Source organism: Trachinotus anak, unplaced genomic scaffold, assembly GCF_046630095.1.
Source record: "Trachinotus anak isolate AG129_WGS33_773 ecotype Australia unplaced genomic scaffold, CSIRO_AGI_Tana_v1 ptg000003l, whole genome shotgun sequence".
NCBI lineage: Eukaryota > Metazoa > Chordata > Actinopteri > Carangiformes > Carangidae > Trachinotus > Trachinotus anak.
The window spans coordinates 3,692,076-3,705,745 of record NW_027273854.1 but is presented as its reverse complement, the minus strand read 5'-3'; the positions used below and the strand labels follow the sequence as shown (position 1 = coordinate 3,705,745).

General features: G+C 42.3%; 1 long non-coding RNA gene across 1 annotated transcript; it reads right to left on the bottom strand.

Moving 5' to 3' along the window:
• Nucleotides 1–1,347: 1,347 nt before the first annotated feature.
• Nucleotides 1,348–4,250, bottom strand: LOC139608736 (uncharacterized). Its single transcript, XR_011685084.1, has 2 exons — nt 3,895–4,250; nt 1,348–3,772 (listed from the first exon to the last, which is right to left on the bottom strand). It is a non-coding gene; the product is annotated as an uncharacterized lncRNA (long non-coding RNA).
• Nucleotides 4,251–13,670: the final 9,420 nt, after the last annotated feature.

Genomic DNA, 13,670 nt, shown 5'->3' with positions numbered 1-13,670 from the left:
AGAAAAATGTTTGGAATCCACAACAAAAAAGGGCCAAATTGAAATTCAAGACTAATATTCCTGCTGAGCATTTAGTGATCCACATCAGAGGATTTATCACACTGACAAAATAATACAATCTTGTCACTCCTGATATTTAACAATTTACCAAACAGACAAAATAATACCTCGAAATACTTGCTTTGTCCAATGATTTGTTACACTGACCACATAATAACACATTCCCTGCCCCATTACTAATAACTTGTCACACTGAAAAACTTTATCTTGTCAGTTGTTTCATATTTCTGAGAAATTATGCAAGAATGGGTTTGTGGCAGGAAATATTAAATAAAAAAACTCATCCTACATAGTTTAATGAAGTAATACCTCATAATTATATGTCACTGTCTTTGCCATTGTTCTGGAAACAGTGATGGCAAAAAAGAAGGACGGAAACATAGCTGTGTTTGGAACCCTGCAGCGGGCGATGATTGACTGATAAATGAGAGTAAACAGTGACCTCTGTTAGCTGTCACAGCGGAGCACGGAGAGCGGCTGAGACGCACAACAGAAGAGGGCAGGGATGCATAGTGAGGAAGCCTGGGTACAGACAGAAGAAAGGAGAGGAGGGGAGAGGAGAGAGGGGAAGTTTAACAAATGGGATTGAGAGAAGAGAATCTAAAAGCTCGGCCGGGGGCAGCAGCTCCTGTCAGTCCAGAGACCTTGTTTCCTCTAAAACAAGCTCTAGCATGACAGTATCTCTCTTATATGGGGCAAATTAATCAACCCTGACAAGTGCACACACAAAAAAAAAAAACGTAGGCACTTGTTTTCACACATGCATACAACAAAGCACTGAGAGTACATGCATCAGACTCATACAGGAGGTAGACCAAGAGATGCTGGAGGGTAAGAAGAGCTCAGAGAGAAACTAAGACCATGGGCGTCAACTCGATAATGCAAATATGTGTGTTTTTAGGGAGACCAAGAAGAACAAAAGTCACAATGTATTAGAAGTTTATTTGTAAAATCTAAAAGAATAGATGCGCCTAAGGGAGAATTCAAGGCCAATGTTTCCTAACCATTTATCACACTGACCACATATTAACATATTTCCATGTTTTTCCAGTGTGTTCCCAAACATTTTGTTGATTAAAGCAGGCTGAACAATTTCTGGTTACGAACGATAGATATTTTGTTGTATCTGAATTGCCACAATGTCAACGTCATGCTGATTTCATGCAAGAGCACAAACAGGACTGACCAGGTTGCTTGTTGAGGTTAATAGGGGTACCAACATTTGGGAACGCCTGCAGCACTGCAACAAATGCCTCAACATCATGCATCAACTAATATTACATCCACATTCAAGAGATGTTTCTTCCTCTCGCAAGAGACCGTCCATTTCAGAAACTAAGTCAATAGTGGGGGTTTTAGTTTCTCCAGTTTATCCTTAAGGTAGCGCTTCTCCCACCCTCTACAGACGGACTCCTGACTGATCAATATGACGCCTGTTGTTGTCTCAAAGCAGTAAAAGTACGATGAATAATGCAGCCTTGCTGACAAAGGTTGAGATGAGCTAACTCCCTAAATCCATGATTGTCCACATACATCACATGTACTGGACAACATCAGGCCAGGGACTCACTGTTCTTTATTACCCCATTACCTCACCTCAGCAGCTCAGTGAAGACAAGGCTCTGTCTGGTGGCACTGCCGGGCAAAAATTGCAGAATATTAAGCTTTTTTTCAAAGGACTGCAAGCACTGAATCTTTCATAGGGGTGGGGACTTCTTTCCACTCGTCTCCTCCTCTTGAGTGCCTTTGTAAATTGATAACCACAACCCTGGTGTTCATCATTTAACACTGAACTACATGTAACAGTAGATTCTACACAGGGATCCACAACCAACAATCGTATAACATGGGATAACTGTCAACCCAACTCAAGTCAGGATCTTCACTTGGTAGTTACTGGCAGCTTCCTGCACACTGAGACCAGCTTGCTGCCTATACAGGTTGGGTGGGGATTTCCGTACTTAGTTTTTACCTTTAAATCAGCCATGTTTCCAAACTCAAGACTATGACTCTCTCCAGAAGAAGCGGGGGGGTTGTCCCTCTTGGCAAGGCAAGACAGAGGAGACAGACACAGACATCATTTTCAAAGTAGTGCTTTTGTTTGTATGCTCTGTCTTGTCTTGCCAAAGGGGACAGAGAGTTGCCCATAGCTCACTAAGTTTTACTCTCTCAGCAGCACCAACAAACAGCATTGGTTGGATTTAACTTTTGCCAGACAAACTCCAATGGCAAAACAGAGCAGGCTGCTGTCTAGCAAGGAGTTAGAGGAAAACTATGGTTTATCACAGCTATTTTATTCTCCTAACTCCGAAGACTGATTCTATCAGTCATGGAAACATTGCACTCACCAAAGTAATTGCGTAGATCTCCAAGCCACATAACATCTACACAAAATAAAAACATTTCTAAGGCTGTAAACAAGCCAACAGTTGGGCCAGATGAGCACTAACTGGCTCTGGTTGTGGCGATCCCAGCTACTCCCCCTCCTGCAGGTTCATGTGAAGAGTTTGCCCTCATTAGGGGCCAAAACGAGTTATGTGGGAGTGGAACACCTGTTGTTGGTGCTCAAATTGCAATTGCATGGGGCACAAAACATAATTTGTCAAGACTAACAAATGTAAAATTCTAATTACCAAGTACAGAGAAATTGCACTGCAACAAGTTTAGCAACAACTTGGATTAGAATTTAAGAAAAATCTTCATTTGGGTTAAATTTACTGGATTTCACTAGGATCAATGTTGGCAAAGTTACTTCAGCTGAAACTAATCAATTCCACAGCAAGTAATCAGCATGAAAATGTGTGTTTTACTTTCGTTGCTCAGCTGTCAGCTGTGTCACAGGTGCCCTTTAACAACTCCCCGGCTCATGTTGCATCTTTAACACATGTAGAATTAGAAAAGGCGACATTAACAAAGGCAATCCTCCAATCTGGAGGGATTTGTTGACCATCCACCATATCCCCGACCAGTCTGTCCACTGAACAGAGACCAAACTGACCTCAACCATCCATCAAACAGCCAGCAGGACAGTGAACAAGCCGACCCCATGCAGAGCGTCAAAATAAGAGACTGCTGGAAGGATTGGTAACTGTCATCCTTTGTCCTTCGTCAAGGTTAAAAACAACAATACTGACTGACAGTAAGGAACAGAATCAGCAGCCTCCCATGTTAAAGTCCCCATAACGTCACCTGACTACTTCCTTTTGCACTCAATGGTCAGGAGGAATAATTACTACAACCTCAACCTCTGAGGGACTGTCACTGCACAGGCAAACAGGGGAAATTATAACTTAAAGCCTTAAATACATATCAAATGGGTAAAAGTGTGACCATTCAATGATTTTAAAGGGTGGGATGGTCAGAAATTCTGTTATTCTGTCAGGGATAAACTGCATATACAGCAAAAAGTCTGTCATTGTTCCTATAGAGCATCTCATGCAATTTAATCTGTGGCCAGGACATGAAAAAGTGCTGCTACTGGAGGCTTGGCTAAGGTCTCTTCACAACAGGAAGTTAATGAATCTCACTTGTTGTGAATTTTGATGGTTCAAGCCTTTAGGACCAGGGTAAAGTAGGATCTTAAGAGTGAAAGGTGGACTATCATGGAAAAGATAGCCAAGAAACTTTAATCCTCACACAAAGGTTTTTTCTCAGAGCTCAAATTTAAAGCATTTAAACATGAAGGGGGAAGAACACACTCGGGCTGCTGAATCTGAAACAGATTAAAACAAGACACTAAATCATAGCAGTCTCATGTCCTTCTTAACAAAATAAGGACAAATAAAGTTAATAACATGGACATAGTATCAAACTAAAGTGTAACAAACATCTTACCAGAATTGTTGCCCAATGTGTTGCAAAGGTGAAAACAGAATGAATGGGAGTGAACGCTTTAAATAACCTTGTGATGACCAGGTGAACTCAATCAGGTAAATGAGGGGGTGGTAAGGGTGGAAGCAAGAGCCAATCAGTGACAAGGAAATGAAAGGAAGTGAGGTAGAGGAAGAAAGGAAGAGGAAAAATGACAGAAAATAGGGAACTTTATTATAACCAGGGCTAAAAAAAAAGGGGTCCTGCTCACACTGTAAACATTGTATGTGACCTACAGCTCCACAGAGGACGTAATATCTGCTGATATAATTATATCTGATTGCAAATTCAGCCATACACTTTGACAATGACTCACACAAAAAGCCACTTAATTTATGAAACTGCCTTTGATTATTTAATTAAACAATATTCGTCCTGAGAGTTGATTTAATGCACTTGAGATTAATCCAGCCTAAATTAAGTTTTTAAAAAATATTAAATCTAAAGTTTGAAACTTAACTTCAGAAGTAAACTTTTGTATTAGTTTCCATCACACGTCGTCCGCTCTGACCTAACTCTGTCCTGTATTGGTACTTCATGTCTAATGTGATTATATATCTTCTGTATGTATTTGCACTTTCTTTCCAAAAGTCTTCTCTGATCATTCTCAACCTCATCATGATCACTTGTTACCATGACAACTCTCTCATAGGACCAGTCGCCCACCTCTCTTCCTCTCTCCCTCTTTCCCTTTTTCACTAGCTGTCTCTCTTCTTCTTCTATTGCTCTTTATTTTCTTTGTCGTGACTCCCCCTCACCCATCAGCCGCTACCATCACCCACTTAAATTTCTCATCAGCAGATTCCATTTGCTCCTTTTACCTTAGTTATTAGGTTTTCTTTCTTTCTTTGATCAGATAGCCTCAGTGGAGGAGAACTCAGTAGCCTTTCTTTTCTGTGGCATCACCAGCCAGCACAGTCACATCTGGCAGAGAGCCCCTCCAGCTAACTTAACGAGGTCAGTCCAGTCTCTCAGCCGGGCTCTTTGGGGTTCTTTCCCCAACCTCGCTGCCCTTAGCCTGGAGCAGTTTGGACAGGCCCCGTATGCAGGATGTGTTAGGGTCAACCTCAAAGTCCTCTGGTGAACCCCAGTGGCAGGAGCTAGTGGCTGAGGGTTTAAGAAGAGTCTTACACAAGCTGCTACTTCTGAGGTCAAAGAGGGGGCTGTAGAGTGGATGAAAGTGCATGGAGTTTTGGAAACCAACTATTTCCTGGCATTGGCTGGCACTGGGGCAGCGTGCTCTCTCTGAGAACTGTCAAAAATCTCTTGTGTATTTTTACAGTGTTACTTGTGAGGACTGGGTGTCCTGGGTGATGGGTATTGAGGCAGGCTGTCATTGTTTAATTTTGGGTCCAAGTTGGCCATTGACAAGAGGAACATTTGGTGAGATAGCCTTGGGATCCTGCGCTCCTGCTGCCGGAACAGTTCAAAAACAATCTGAAGGGAGTTTGGACATAAACTAATAATTTAGCTATTTATCCTGTTATTTCGAGCTTTGCTGTACTTTGTTAATTTGTTTACAATAAAAATGTTGTACCCCTAACTGTTCAGAATTGCTTTCAGCATTTCACCTCAAAGGTGCTTTAGTCAATATTTGCATTCTGACAATAGATCACATGTGACATCTATCAAAAAGGGATCATTGGTCAAGATTAACTAACAAAGACTTATCGCCAACTCTTCGCCCAGAGCTTTATAATGTCTTTCAGACCACTGTGTAGGTGTAAGGGCTCACAATATTGCTGTTTTGGTTCACTTTCGCATCATTTCCAGATGCAGCAGGCAAGTGCTTTCAATGAAAAAACTCTAAAAAAAACCAAAAAAACAAAAAAAGAAGTTAGCAAACAGTTGGTGAACATAGAGGAGCACTTAGCAGCTAAAGAGACATATTTCCCTCAGGAGTTAGTGGAGAGAAAATCAGAGCTGAAGGAGCAAAGTGAATATTGCATTTACATTTATCAGGTGGCCAGACAAACAGCTCCAAATGAAAGTTGCTCTGGATCTGCTAGATGTGGAAATAAACCAGTTAGCCTGCAAATTCGTTTCGTCTAAAGTGTCTAAACTTTTCTAAAGTTTGAATTTGTTTCGAACTTTAGACGAAAATTCTAAGTGTCTAAAGAACCAGTCGATGCGAGTTTAAACATGAACTCTTAATTATTATTTTTATTCTGGCATTTTGAGTTTTCTTAAATCTAGGCCTATTTTATCTTACACTACAATCCAGTCATGACACAACATGTTTTTATTGTAAAGTCTCACTTGACACCAACACTCATCCTTTGTGAGCCATACATGCTAAAGCTAGCTGCCTCCCCCGCTCAGAGTCGTGTTTCTGGCCACCTGATGAATGTAAGTGCAATATCCACTGTCTTTCACCCACTGTGTTCACCAACTATTTGCTGACTGTGTGTGACAGCTGTCTGGCTGAGCAGGTAGGCTAACGTACAGTGGATTTGAGAGCTGTTTCTATAGACAGTAGCTGCCTGATGTGGCTCAAAACACCAGCGTTTTGAACCAGAAGAGTGAAGCTGTGACTGAACAGCTAAACTATGAATCTCCATAAAGCTGCAGAGAGCTGGAGGTTCAGGTGATACCTCTCACCTGGTGATACCTGATTACATTTTCACATTGTTACATTTGACACATTATTGTTATAAAAATGTTGGTTATTGAACCTGTGTGCATTACCTTCCCTTATATTTGAATCCACTTGTTCACCAAGCTTGCATTTACTTGTAAATCACTCGAAGTCCTGTTGTACTTCATTTAATCGGTGATTTGTTTGGCTGACCTGCTCTCTGCATGCCTCTGATATATATATTTTTGTCTCAGCGACTGATTTTGCCTCGGTTATGAATATTTGGGGGCTGCAAACGTCATAAACGTGTGGTGGGAGAGAAAGGTCTGACTCACTACAGGCTGTAAAGTTGGGGGGTGGTAAAGTTGATTTTAGTGCTATATTGAGATGCACACTTGTTCTTCCTGTTTCTTCCTTTCTTGCTTATCATTTCACTGTTCAGTCATTTCTTGTGTTGTGTCTCCAACATTAGTAACGTCTCATCCCATCCTGTCTCTTGGCGCTACAGGAGCCACAGAGCCAGGAGACTAATCTAATCATTTAGGGCCTGCTCCTGAGTAGTAAATAATTTTCTTGGCATATCACAAGGTTTGTGGGTGGGTATGAGTGTGTGTGTGTGTGTCTGCTGTATGAGTATTGTGTGTTCCACCTCACTCTTTTCAGTTTTTCACCACAGTCCTCCACACCCCCTGAGGACAACAGCAGCCCCAGACCAATTTTGGTTCTCTTTTTTTTCCTCGCTCTACAGTGACACACTATGGTCTATATATCACGTCACTCTGACTAAACTGCTCCGCTGTTGAGATGTCCACTTTAAAGCTTGATGCACTCCTTGTGTATGGATTTGGCTGGCATGCCAGCAAAGCACTTTGCCTTGAGAGAGGAATTAAACCCCCGAGGTTTTTCTAAGATAGATTAAATAGGGAGGGGAGCTGAGAATGCTGGGCTCCTGGGAGGGGCTCTACCCAAATAAAGAGAACCTGCCAAATGCCAACAGGGTGTGGGCGAGGAGGCTGGCCTTTCTGATGTGTGTCTGTACACGTGGGTGGGTGTTTGCATGCATCAAGAGGATTTCTAGGATGTGTGTAAAACAATATGTATGCTTGTGCACGTTAGATGTGCAAAAAAAAAAAAAACAGTGGCAGAAGATTACACAGCAAAGATTTTAATATTGCATAGATCATTGATCCCCACAGGACAATTATAAATGTGCAAAAAGTAGTGTGGTAACGGTAAATTTGCTGTAATGTGCAAAAGGTAAACTTAATGAAAAGTGTAATGTGGGTCAACAGTTAATTAACAGTGGTTTAACAACAGAGAACTGATGGTGTGCAGAAGAAGAACATTCATTCAAACAGTGTGGAAAAACAGGATAAAAAAGAAACTGTGTCGAGTTTCAAGGTTGTTTTAACCTGTTTTTTGCCATCATAACATAATTTAGTGTTTATTTGGTTTGGCATTGAACCTACTCATCCCTGTCTTTTCGATGTTTTCCAGTTCAGGGTGAGTGGAGCGACAAAGCGAAAGATGAGGAGACAAACAAAAGCGGGTATTGCGCAGAATGCCATTAGAGGCTGGGACGAGGAGGACTTGGAGTGGGAATTACAAAAACACAGCGCAGAGCACGAGCGAGAGCCAGAGGAAGGGTTTTGTTTGCTGCGTCTCACATGTTTGGTTACACAAGTTAATGAGCAGCAATTAGACAGCAGCCAATTAACTCTGGCCATCAGACTGAGACCGAGGGAAATGAAAAGAGGAGGTACGAGGAAGTGAGAGATGGGGAGAAGAGGAAGGGGGGAGGGAACGTGGTGGGGTGGGGTGGGGGGGTAAATGACATGGGAATTACAAGTGCTGTTATCTGCCAGAGATGTTCATGTGTGCGTTTGCATGCAAATTAGTTGTGTGCGTGGGTACTGATGGGATTGTGTGTGTGTGTGTGTGTGTGTGTGTGTGTGTGTGTGTGTGTGTGTGTGTGTGTGTGTGTGCACGCTCCAGCAGGGGGAGCTGTGTAGGCCCATGTCACTGTAAGTGCTCTACATGACCATCTGGCTCTCACCATCAGACTGGATGCTGAACTTACGGTTAACTGTGTCGCTGCCAGCAGCTCCTTCACCTCCGAGCAGGAAGAGAAAAGACACGGGAGCCGACGCCCCCCTCGTCTCACTGAGGACAGTTAGAGATAAGCACATCCTCGGCCACTGTTATCCTACAAACTGTATAACTGAACACTTGAGGCCACAGATATAAAGAGATATAAATGATTGATGGCACATTGATGGAGACGCTGTGACTCTGAGTCTTCTCCAGCTGGCAGCGCACTGACCAGATTGTGGATCTGCTTCAGGCTGCAGATAAGAAAGCAAATGGTTAATTTCTCTTTCTGACTGCTGATGCAGTGTTCCAGCTGAACCCCTTGGAGAGTCTCTCTCTCTCTTTCTCTCTCTCTCTCTCTCTCTCTCTCTCTCTCTCTCTCTCTCTCACACACGCACACACACACACACACAAAGTACACTGTACTGTAGTACTTGCCATTCTTCTGAGTAGCCCGCTGCCCTCTCTTTAATTAGGCTAATTGAAATGCGAGAATAACCATTTTCTTGATTGCTCATTATTTTTGGGCAGTTTAAAATGAAAAGCATGCTTATACACGCAGTTGCCAAGAGAGGCGGGCTCACCTCCCTCCTGCTGTCTGCTGAGTGAGTGAGTGAGTGAGTGAGTGAGTGGCCCCTGCAGGCCGGGGCCTTGACCGCTCATCGGCGTGGCCTGAAGCCTGCCTGCTCGCCGTGCCCCACTCTGCTCTCGTGCCTCCTTCCACCGCTGCATTCTAGGCACCACCTTTGTATTTCCAGGGGGAGCAGAGTATCTCCCGCCTGTGGCCTTAGTGTTGTTTAAGCAAGAGAGTCAAGTGGGATTTTCCAGACATCCTTGAGACAAATTGTAAGATGGTTTGTGTTTAAGTGCTCTCGGCAGGTCTACAGGTGGTTGGGTGGCTTTTCCTGTGCTCTTGGCCACACTGTAAACCCCCGAGCAGGCCCACTGTCGGCCCTTAGCTGTGACAGGAGCCTCCCCAGGGCAGCCTGAGTTTATGGGGGAGAGGTAAAGAGAGAGAGAGAATTTAAGGGAGAGAGAGAGAAACGCCAAAGTGCATCTGGAGCAAGGAGCTGGTGTGTGTGTGCTCATGTCTTTCTAGGGTTGTGAGGACATTTTGGCGGGTCCCCACCACTTCTAAGGGGTATTTTAGGGGTTAGGGCTTGGTTTTAGAGTCAGGGTTGGAATTAGTTTAGACTAGGTTTAGGTTTAGGCATCTATTTGTGGTGGTTAAGGTTAGGGTAAGGGGGCAGGGAATGCATTATGTTCTCACAGTAAAGGTAAGACGTGTGTGTGTGTTTGTGTGTGTTACAGTCTGAGAAAATGTTCATATGTTTTGTGTGTCCCTGACAAGGAGGTGACTCATTTCCACAACACACATATACACACACACACACACTGATGGACTCACACAAGCATGCAAACACACATGTAGTCTCATACACACTCACGCGTACACATCCAGCGCTCGACCAGACTGCACGGGGGCCGATCACATGCTCGTCATTAGCCCTGCAGAGGTGGCCGCAGCAGTGTGCAGTAATATTCACCTCCTGATGTTACTTCAAACATTTATTATATGTACACATTATATACGGAGTCATTTGCCTTCGAGGAGCTATGTGATTTCCTCATTAACTTCTCCAAATGTAATGAGTCATTGAGCCAAGTTCTGTGGCTCTGTTAATTATCGCCCCGTTTCAGCAGCGCTCTCCATGGCAACCTAAAGTTCTGCCTGTCACCACATGAGAGATGAGGGAATAAAGACATTTCCCATTATGCTGCCGCCCCGGCGCGCTTACATGTATTTCTCTCCCAGACAGGCCTGCTCAAGGTTGTGCTGCTGATCTTTTAGCTCCCTCTGCTGGAAAACAAACATGAAACCAGTTGTCCTCTGTATCAGGAGGCAGGAAATGTAGACTTAAAGCTACATTATGTAAGTTTTCCACATTTAAATGTCTAAAATGACTAGAGCTATGTTGTGTTTCTTTTCATTTGTGTACTTACATTATCCCCAATGTTTCCAGCAAATTTCAAACCTAGAGAAATCCATGATTTCCATCACAGTAACAGTCCGTTTCATTTGGCCGTCATATGCTCAAAATCAACTTTTATCCAGTTTTAAGTCACGTTTTAAGATACACTTTTTACACTTTGGTCCTTTTTAACAATATGTTTTAAACAGATGAAGAATTTGACGTCTGGATCTGAAGTTATCAGAGAAAACATCCAGGCAAATGTTAGACAGCTCAGCTCCCAGCTGCTCCGAGACGTCCTGTATCCGCCGAAGAGTCACTGATTTTTAAAGCGCAACTGCTTTATTCGTTGTTTTTGCCAGTTTTAATGACGAGGAGGAGGACACCTCTGCAGGCAGTTTGGCTGCCATCAAAAACAAACGTCTGATTCATAAATTATCTTAGGAATGATCAAAAAAAAGATGAGCAGCATCTCAACTCCCAACCATTCCCTGATGTCTCCTGTCCACCAGAAAGCATCGGCTTTAAATGTAAAACTGCTTTATTCATTGCTCTGACTGGTTATAATCACCAGGTCTGCTGGATTTGGAGAGTGGGAGATCTCTGCGGAAAATTCAGCTGCTGGTAAAAACTTCCTGAACGACTGAGTCTGAAGGAATCCAAACTGGGAGAACCTTCTTTTCTTATTGTTTTAATAGAGAGACCTATAGCAGCAGGAGTTACACACTGTTCATTTAAGTGAGTGGTGACCTCTGACCCAGCACGAACAGTAACATGCTTGGGTTCAATTAGAAAGTGTAATGTGGGAATTAAAGCTGAGTCTAAGGGCTCTGCTTCCCTTGCAGTGAGAGTGGGCGTCAACATGTTGACCTCACTGAGATCAGCGGCTGACACTGCTTTGTGTCTGAGCGCTCAGTGGCATCAGAGTGAATATCATGAGACCATTAACATGCAAATGAGCTGTTTCCAGTCATTATTATTGCAACAAACAAGCATCTGTTAATGGGTGTGTGTGTTTACACTGCACCTACAGTACGAAATGAGCTTTAGCTAATGAGTGTAAATGAGCCGAGTTCAGAGCGATGGTTGGTGAGGGGCGGCCAGCGTGAGGTGGACTCAAAGTCAGGCACAATGTTAGCAGAGAATGACAGAACTGAAGGAAGCTGGGTAAAGTCTCTTTCTTTCACTGTGGTCGTTTCCTTTTAAAACAACTGAAGCATTAAAACAACTTGCTCCCCTTTCAGCTCGAATGTGACAGAAAAAGACATCGAGTCCTGGATGCAGATCAAATTTCTGCACCACCGGTTACAACCCTGTGTTGTGTCTAAAGTGGCACACAGGCTGCCAAATAAAGAGTCTAGTGAGAGCTCATTACTTTTATATGATTTGTTTCTTATCATGCGTCGTTTACATTATTTTTGCATTTATCAAAGTATGAAAAAGGGTCAGTCTCACCCTGAAAGGCTCAGCTCCTAAATGCAAAGAAATACAAAGATTAGTGTGATCAGTCTGGAAGGAGGTGTATTTACAGGGAATAACCTTTTTCTTTAAAGGGTTCTGTGGACCAAAGCCAAGTCAAAATAAAGTGTACTCCATAACAGAGCTGGCAGAACACTTCACTGCAGGAAACAAGCACTCAGGTCATGGACTCAGTTTGTCATTCCACATAAACGTACTCTTCTGCTGGTTGAAAACAAGATGAAGGATGACTCATGACAAAGTGACTTTCCCACTTGCCTTTCGACCACTGCCTGTGGCCTCTGAGCCACTGCTCCAGATAAAGTGCATTCTTGGTGTCATGAGGAGTTTATTCATCAGTGAACTTCTTTTTGACGGATTGTTGTGGGTGAAACCGTCTCTTCATTCCTCACAGTATGCAGCAGTCGCTCAGTGTAGTCAGTGTATGTTAAAGTGAGACACTGGGGGACCAGGGACGATCCATAAGCGACAGTGGTGGACAGTTACTGAAGTTTTGTCATCCTCCGCCACAGATGCTCACCAACGTCGTCAAACGCTGATATTGGGTTGAATGTAGGTTGTGACGTCAGATGTCACGATAATGTCTAATGCCAACGTCAGTTTGACATTTTAATCATAAGCAAAACCCAACGTCTGCTGAACATCTGCTAAACGTCACAATGTCATTTTCGTTTCCAACCAAAATGTAACATCTGTCTAAAGTTAGGGTCTTTGTGATGTTACACTGACATCTGGTGCCTGCTCAGCCATTTTTAGGCCGATTTTTTTATTTATTTTTTTTTTTAAAGTTGCTTTGGAGATTAAGATTTACAAAATGAATTGTTACACACCACATCTCTTGTGTTTTGTTGACATTAAATTTGCTTTATTTGCTCTGTTATTTTGGCTAATACAGACCATGTAAAAAGTAATAATTTCAAAATTAATCATTTTATTTACCTTGAAATATATCTTTTCTGCACCTCACTAAAACCCAACATGTGTCCTTGAACACAAACGGCTGCAGGTTTGTTTAAGATGACAAAATACATGAATGATCATAACATGTTAACATTGTTATTTAAAGTAAATAAGAAAATGTTACATATTTTACAGGTTATATCGGTTATGGATGAATACATAGTTATTAGTATAAGCACTGAACATACCAAACACATAGAGCATATGGTGACCCTAAACGTAACTAAAGCATTATTTTCTGTAGTTACAATTTCTTAATTTTGACAAAATGAAAATGCTGTTTACATATTGATATGGCATTCTTATTAAAAAGTCGTGAAAAAAAACACTTAAGTTAACAGAAATGACAGAGGTCATGGACAAACTATGATTTCCCAGCAGGCCTTACTTCGTAACCTTTGGGAGGAAAATAACCAAATTAAATAAGCAAATGGTAGAATTAATATTTATTTTTCATAAAATATGTAGTATTGAAAATTTTCAGGAAAGGCATTAAAAATATAGACAAATATGACTCAAAACTGTAAATGTGATGGGCCCCTGACAGCTACTGGGCCCCGGTGCTTCTTTGAGTGCCATGTCAGGAGTTATATTGTATTTGCCAAGAACTTAATGAAGCTCTGTTGAGAGTGTCTAGTGACTATTTATGTATCTAAAAC